At 48.7% G+C, this 8,472-nt stretch overlaps 1 pseudogene across 1 annotated transcript in view; it reads right to left on the reverse strand.

Moving 5' to 3' along the window:
- LOC144792339 (uncharacterized) overlaps positions 1 to 7,927 on the reverse strand; it is a 272,076-nt pseudogene extending 264,149 nt beyond the window's left edge. Inside the window, exon 1 of the transcript XR_013602539.1 lies at positions 7,800 to 7,927. The product of XR_013602539.1 is annotated as an uncharacterized LOC144792339 (transcript). The remainder of the gene's footprint in view (positions 1 to 7,799) is intronic.
- Positions 7,928 to 8,472: the final 545 nt, after the last annotated feature.

Consider the following 8,472-nt stretch of genomic DNA (forward strand, 5'->3'; position numbering starts at 1 on the left):
TCCGTCCACAAGAAAAGACAACCCTCCTCCACCTGTTGTAGTTGGAGACAATATTGCATATGAAGTAAATCGCATTATAGATGCAAAACGTATACATGGTCGATTACAGTATTTAATTGACTGGAAGGGTTATGATGCGTCAGAAAGATCCTGGGAACCAGACACACATGTACATACTCCAAGATTGGTCAGATCTTTCCATGCCTTGCATCCGGAAAAACCCTGTCACATACGAAGACCTTGGGAAAAGACGCCTAAATGCAGCGGAAGGGATCCTGATTAAAAGTCTCCCTGCTGTGCTGCGAGAAAACCACCGGAACGGCCGAAATCGGTGACTCCAGGCGGAAGGACGACTTTCAACGATATGAGGAGACTCCGGGTGCGGCGGCGGAGGGACTGAGCCAGCAGCTGAGGTGCTGTGAGTCACCGGGCCACGGGCCGGAGCGTTGAGCGGCCACATTCTGGGCAAAGCGGCGCTCGGTACTGGCGGGAGGTCCGTTTGACCTCCGGTGGTCCGAGCGCGGCACTCTTATGTCTGCGTTGATCGCAGGGGCACACAGGGATGGTGCCTGTGATCGTTTCCCCCGTTGACACCTGGTACAGCATTTCCAAAGCGCCCTTGGGATCTCCTCCCCGCATATGCACTCGCTCGGCCGCGGCCTGCGCTGTTCTCCCCCTTTTCCCCGTAGGGCTCCATTGTTGTAACCCATCCTGGCGTGGCTGTGCTGCTCCCGGAGCGAAAAACGGATCCAAACCTCAGCAGTGTCTCTGCCCCAGCCACCAATTTATGCTGCAGCAAACTTAAAACAATAACTGCCGACTGCACATTGCCTTGTCTTCAAACAACCTGCTCTGTGGAAGTACTGTGCCCGGACCACTGCTCCATTATGGGAGACAATAGTGAAATACCCAAAACCTACCCTGTTGTCAGGAAAATATAAACATGGGTTGGATGCCCATTCCTTGCTGATCAGTTCTGCTTGCCTAATCGCTCTTCGCCAGCTACTTGCACCTGCTCTGCGGCCATAACCAGAAGACTCTGGCATTGGGCTTAATTAATACTTGGCGGGTGGAACTGCGGCATGGGCCGCAAAGACCCCAAACAGCGCCTTCTCCCCTTCGAAAAGGTCACCGAAGTAGTCCAAGAAGCCACCGACAACATGGCGAAAGGTGGCCAGAAAGACACAACACCAGAGGGTGATACCAACCAATTAGGTTCCCTGCTACAAGAGATGAGAGCGGGGTTCAGAGCCCTAGATGTGCGCTTTGATGCCCTAGATAAGCACATGGCGGATCTGGGATTGAAGATCCAAGTTCACGACAGAAAACCCGACGTGGTGGAATCGCATACATCAGATCTAGGAGATTGAACGGCTCAATCCTTGAAAAGGCTCGGCCAAATGGAACGTTACCTCAAAGATGTTGCGATCAAGAAAGAGGACGTAGAGTCGCGCAGTCGCCAATATAACGTGCACATTTTGGTGTTCTGGAATCGACAGCCGCTGGTCGCATGGACACCTTGGTAGAAACAATCCTGATATACTTGTTTTGTAGAGAAGTCTTCACTGAGGGCTTTGTGATAGGACGCGCTCATAGATCACTAGGTCCAAGGCCCAATCTGGATGCCCGCCCAGACCCATCATTGCCTGTGTCATGAACTTTAGGGATCGAGACACGTCCCTGCGCCTGGCACGAGAACGGGGCGAAATGGTATGGCAGGGCTCCAAGCTGTCCCTATACCCAGACTTTACAATCATGGTACAGGAGGCCAGGCGGAAATACACTGGAGTGTGGCGCCGCTGCCAGGGCGACTGACGCTGGACGCACATACGAGAAGCAATAGAGGGCTTCTCCTCAATTGACATAGGTCGTACGCAAAACCCGCATAGCACTGACTATACTCACTACTCTGGCAGTCATAACACATGGACGAGGCTCGACTATTGGCTGGCATCCCCAGAACTTATCAGCTGGTGTCATGGGATCCGGACGCTTCCTCGCACATATTCGGATCACTCCCCTGTATTATTAACATTGAAGGTCCCGCGACCCGAGGTTTTGAACGACAGTGGCGATTCCCCAGCCACGCATTAGGTGATGAAGTTTTTAGACAGGAATTACGAGAAGCGATAGAGGACTACTTTGTCATTAACACTGGTTCGGTAGACACTGTGGCAATGTTATGGGAGGGTTTTAAAGCATACATGAGGGACGTGTGTATATCCAAAAATGCTGGTGTAGTGCGGGATTTGTGCAGTACGTTAGCCCGCCTGGAAAAGGACCTAGGGTCGTTAGACTCTCAACAACGCCAGGCGACAGGTCCCGAAATAGACAAGCAACGTTTGTCCCTGCTCACAGAATTTAAAGATACCGCTGAGAGGGAGATCCTTTTTATGGGGAAATACTACAATGCCAGGAAATACGGCGAAGGTGAGCGGCCGGGACGAGTCCTAGCACAGATGATTTGACCTCTCTATTGTAAGGCATATATCCCCGATGAGAACTTCGTCGGGCCAACAGATCACGGACCCACTGGATCTCCAGGGGGAATTTATGTCCTATTTTAAAACATTATACACCACTAGATTGGGTCAAGACAGGGTGCAGCAGAAGAGTTATTTGTCTGAGGTCGCTTTAGTTTATCTCGAGATGTTTATGCAGGACTTTCTCGGTGAGCCTATATTTGAGGAGAGCATTGATGAGGCATCTCTGCCCTGAAGAGTTCCTCGATCCCGGGGCTCGACGGTTTCACGGCAGATTTTTATAAGGCCTATGAAGACTTATTGATTCCCCATCTCCTTAAAGTATATGCAGAAGCCCTGGAGAGGCAGATAAAACCTCCCACCCTGTGTGAGGCAGTCATCATTCTTCTCCCCAAACCTGGCAAGGACCCCGTGCTATGTGGTTCCTATCGACCGTTAACACTCTTAAACCTAGACTACAAAATAATGGCAAAGGCTCTGGCATGTCGCCTGTCTCTCTTAATAGAATCTATAATTTCCCCGGCCCAGTCTGGTTTCATACCCCATCGCTCGACAGCCTTCAATCTACGCACATTATTTAACACTCTGCATAGAAATAACCCGGAATCACTGCTGCGGCAATCCTATTTGATACAGAAAAGGCATTTGACTCCCTTGAATGGCCTTTAATTTTATCCAACATGGAGCGCATGGGGATGCCGTTTGGTTTCATTGCCACGACTGCCCTGCTATACAGTCAACCGCTGGCCCGACTCCAACTAAATGGTACATTGACGGCTCCCTTCTCACTTTCACGCGGCACGAGACAGGGCTGCCCGTTGTTGCCTCTGTTGTTCATTTTAGCCATGGACCCACTAATACGGCACTTCCAAGAGAAACACCTTCATAGATGTTTACAGTTCACCACCGGCCCATTGTTAGTATCATTGTATGCAGATGACACGATTTTATATGTACGCAACCCCCAGACTAATTTGGATCCCCTTATCCGGGAAATTCTGCGCTTTGGCAGACATTCCCGACTGGGAATCAATTGGAACAAATCTGTAATTTTTCCACTCACTGCCAGCACAGACAAGTGGGAATTGGAATTCCCCCTGGAATGGAATACTGACTTACACTTAGAAACAGAGCAGATCATCCGCCGCAATTACGGACAGCTATTTCCAAATTAGAGACTCAAACAGAGAAATGGCTAAAGCTCCCACTATCCATGGCTGGACGAGTTTCCCTCATTAAAATGGTTGTACTACCTAAATTTTTATATCTATTTCAAAACATCCCGATCCCTCTCACGAATAAATTCTTTTCGACCCTTCGATCACACTTCATAAGATTAGTATGGGGTGGCGGAAACGCCAGGGTAAACTGGTGGGTTTTGACACTCCCCTGCGATAGAGGTGGGTTTGGGGTCCCTGATTTACAACTGTACTATTTAGCTGCACAGTGAAGTTTTGCACAGACATGGTACCACCCTGATGCCAGAATTCCATACCTCCGACCAGAGTCTGACTTAGTCCTCCCGGACATGTTAGCGATGATATTACCGAAGGGTTTCCCCAAAGATATCTAACGCGCATCGACCACTAGTTGGGCATCGGAGAAATTGCGTTGCATAACACACACACACCATTGCTTTATTCTTCTGATCTCCCACTCCCGACCCTTAAATGGATACCTAAACCTAGCAAAAAGCTCATACAGAAGACATGCGCTAAATTTGACATTGCTAAGATAGGCGATCTATTTCCAGATGGGCATATTTTTGATCCCGGTTACGAGTCCTTGTTCCCTGGTGCCACATTCATGGACAGATACGTCCTTCTACGAATCTGTTCTGCCCTGCGAGCTATTTTACCAGACTACCCTCTGGAACCTCCTTCCTTCCCCCCACTCACGACAGTGATAAGCAGCGAGAGAGGGGTACATCTAATATCCCAGCTCTATAAGGCATGCGCTGCAATCGTAGACAGAGTACGCACTGCCTGGGAGACCGACTTTGGTAATCCGATCACAGGCAAACAGTGGGCTGCCTGCTGTGCAGTTACGAAAAATGTCTCCCTTAATGGCCGACACAAACTAATACAATTTACGTTTCTTCGTAGGATATACAGTACCCCCTCCAGACTTCACCGGATAGACCCTGCCAGACCGCACCATTGTGCAAGATGCAACGCTCCAAATGCAGACTTCGCCCACCTCGCCTGGACCTGTCCACGCAAACACTCATACTGGGTAAGAATACATAAGATAGTGAGTGGCTTGGTTAAGGTACCGATGACCCCCTTGCCCGAGATTGCCATGTTGGGATATGTAAAGCATTTCCCACCGGCAATTCGCAGGTTTGTTGCCATCAGCTTACTACTGGCCAAAAGGGAGGTATCCATTCATTGGGGTGGGAGAACCGCACCCTCAGTGAAGGGATGGCTGAAGAGCATGGCGTCCTGTTCCACACACAGCGACCTATATGCAATAACGGTCCCCCCCACCTCCAGGCCCAGAGAAATCTGGGGAACTTTCACAACATACCTAGAGGCGCAGCAACAAGACCTCCCCTATCCAGAAAGAACAGGGCATAGTCCCAACAGGGGTGGGTTAGACTGTCCCGAGATACATGTCAATAATCAACTACACCGGATGCTAAACTTTTTTGATGTCGGTACAGAGGATGTATTCCCATGCCATGATTGTAAACACCGTTTATGTGAATCAGAGTCAAGAACGATTGTAACAGAAAATATGTTAGCAGCCGAGGGACTTGCTTTATGTAACATGTGATCACTCTGCGGCATTGATGGAGCCCTTGACAGTGTGTATTATGTCTACCTGTACTTGCCAAAGGATTTTACTTGTTCTAGTGTACTTCTTTACTCATACCTAAACGCAAAATAAAGTTTAAAAATAAATAAGGGGTAAGAGCTCACTGAAGCCTACCCTACGCCCACACAGGAGCAGCAATCATTAGTGAAGCAGGTGCAAGGAAGCTCACCAAGGTGCAATTTCTGTAATCAGATGTAGGATAGATATATAGCCAATCACCGTTGCATGCAAGACCGTCTGTCTATCAGATCGGATAGATGGCTTTGCATACCCAACGAGACTACATGCTAGGACTTATCAAAGGCAATAATCCTATCATGATGTTATCTGACTGGATGCGATGGTGATTACCAGCTTATTGATATTGCATCTCTTAATAAGAATAAGCGACTTGGTGTTTTTCAATAAAACTATTTCAATATGGATAGAAGGAATTAAATCAATCATGATTGATACGGTGATTGCCTATATATCTATACTACATCTGATTACAGAAATAGCACCTTGGTGAGCTTCTATAAAAGACTATTCCAACCCTGATGAAGTCCATGTTGGACGAAACGCGTTGGGTGGGCTGATGCATTTGAGTACAAATAAAGAATACATTGAAAAAAAGAGATCTTAAGACCCTGCGCTGTATTTTATGATTTGGTGGATCTTATAATATTTTGTATAGTTTGCAAAGGAAATGAGGTTTAATTACATGCTTGATGAAAGAATCTAGTTATAACTGTATGCTCCATTTCAGAATTTGACAATCCTAGTCAGGATAAGGCACACGCAAACCCCAAATTAAACTGTGGTCAACCCCCTGGTAGCTTGGTACGGAGCAGTCAGGCTTAATTTAGAGGCAATGTGTAAATATTTGTGCAACACTTCAAACAGTAAAACAGCGTAAACAGCACTCAAAATCAACACCAGGTTAGAAAAATAGAGCTCAGTTTCATCAACAAATCGAAACCCAAAAGACAAAAATCCAATCAGTATAACCGGAGATATGAATTTTAAAGTATAAACTTCTATATAGCACCTAAAAACATAAAGCGCCAACCGAGGCAATCTGGTCATGCTGGACCAGGTTAAAGTCAAAAGTTCACGCTGATCACAATGGAGCGCAAATTAGATAGAGCCCCAGATTAGTTCAGCTGAAGGTTTACCTTCTCAAGTTTTGAGCCAAGAGCCCCGTTCGAATTGGAGAGGGTCGCAGGGAGTAAGGAGAGAGTTGATGGTGGTGGTGGACATGGCACAAAGAGCAGGCCAGGTGTTGCAGAAGGTCGGGCTGGAGGTTTACGTTGTTGGTCTTCCAGATCGATTGATGCTTTCCGTGCAAGGAGATAGGCGGCAGGGGCTCGTGCTGAAGTTCCGTGCGAGCAGTGGGATTCGGGTGCGAATGGGCTCATTTGCACTCATGAAGAGTTCAAAAGCTTGATTTAGGAGCCCACTGAACCACAGCAAGAGTCTAGGGCCTGAGAAGCACCATTTGGGAGCAAGGAATGCGCTGAAGACTGGTCCAGGCACTTCCACAAAATGAATGGGAGGTCAGGAACAGCACCAGCCCTCACTGCACAAGCTTCTGTTGATTGCATGGCTTTAACCCGTTTACTGCGGCGGCAATTCCTCTGCGGTGAGGGTGTTCGAATGCGTGGGCGGGGCCGTGTCGCCCAACGGACATGCGCAGCACTACTGAGGTAGTGTTTGCGACGGCCGATGGCCGACGCACGCACGCTAAGGGTTAAAAAAAATATTTTCTGCAAACCCCAGATCAGCCAAATTAAAAGATGCTCATGTGGACACACTTGTGTCAAAAACATATTTTATAGATGCGGTCAGCAAGTGGGTAAAGTCTGTGGTTGCGGTGGCTCAGGAGAAAGGTAAGAATGTGCAACTTGAGATTCGCAGACTACGGCAGCATTCAGAATCATGCCTAAAGCCTCCAAAAGCAGCCCGCCGGAGCTTGAGGAATTGCCAGTTCTGAGTTGCAAGCTGCAATAGTCTTTAGTCTACAGACCTGAGGACGTGTGACTGGGAGCCCCAAGGCCACGACGAGCCTCCAACTGCCTGGTCGCAGGGCATTGGATTTATTTAGGCATTTTTTTATAGCGCATACTTTACCCAGCGGTGTCAGAGCACTTTACAATAGAGTGAAGTATATACGATTAGATATTATGGTAACATAAATCCGCCAAAAATTACACAATACAAACTAAAGTTGGAGTGATTAGGGTTCCAAAAAACACATTCCACAGTTGAAGCGTAAGGACAAACTAGTCTTCAGTGAGGAACACGAAACAGTCAATGCCTCCAGGCTGTGTAGGTGTATTGTTTTGACCCCGCCCCCACATCCACTGACCACTCCCACAGGCCCCGCCCCAATTCACAGACCCCGCCCCACTGCCACAGGCTCCGCCCCCCACAAGCACCACACCCTTGCAGGTCTCATATGTTAATGCTCTTCCACCGCTTCCACTGCTGCCTCGAGGCCTTATCTCCCCTTACCTCTCTTGTGGGTTCGAGGGGGGAGTGGCCGGGCAGAAGGGGGGGCAGTGTCGGCCTGGTTGGAGGGGACACACCCGAGGCCCCCGCGTGTCAACACCGCGCGCGGGACAAGAGCCGCTTTGATGATCTGTAGCTGCGCATGCGCAGGATGTCTGCTCGTTATGGCCGCGCATGCGCTGAAAATAGCGAAGCACATAAAACTGTAAGAGTGTGTCATTGAGCGGCCCTGTAGGGAAGCGCAGCCTACAGAGTCCAACCGAGAGGGGACGCAACTGGGACCGTCCACACTGTCTTCAATTCAATAAAACAGAAAACACCAGGACTGAACTAAGAGCGCGGGCAAAAGAGGTTTTGATGGGTTAACAGCTGCGCATGCGCTGGGGACAGACACTTCCTCCCGCCGTGGAGCGTGGGTTAAAGAGGGCCTTGTATTAACAGCTGCGCATAAACTGAAGATGGACACTGCTTCCCGCATCGGAGCGCGGGTTAAAGAAGGACTTGCATTAACAGCTGCGCATGCTCTGAAGACAGACACTGCTCCAGGGCCTCGGATTACCACTCACTGCCATGAAGGGACACTGCTGCAGCAGCTCCAAGCAGCAGGGAGAGCGAGCACAGAGGGGTGAGACTCTGAGACAAACATGTAAAAAATCAATCAATAAAATCTTTATTC

The sequence above is a fragment of the Lissotriton helveticus genome, chromosome 11 (assembly GCF_964261635.1).
Source record: "Lissotriton helveticus chromosome 11, aLisHel1.1, whole genome shotgun sequence".
NCBI lineage: Eukaryota > Metazoa > Chordata > Amphibia > Caudata > Salamandridae > Lissotriton > Lissotriton helveticus.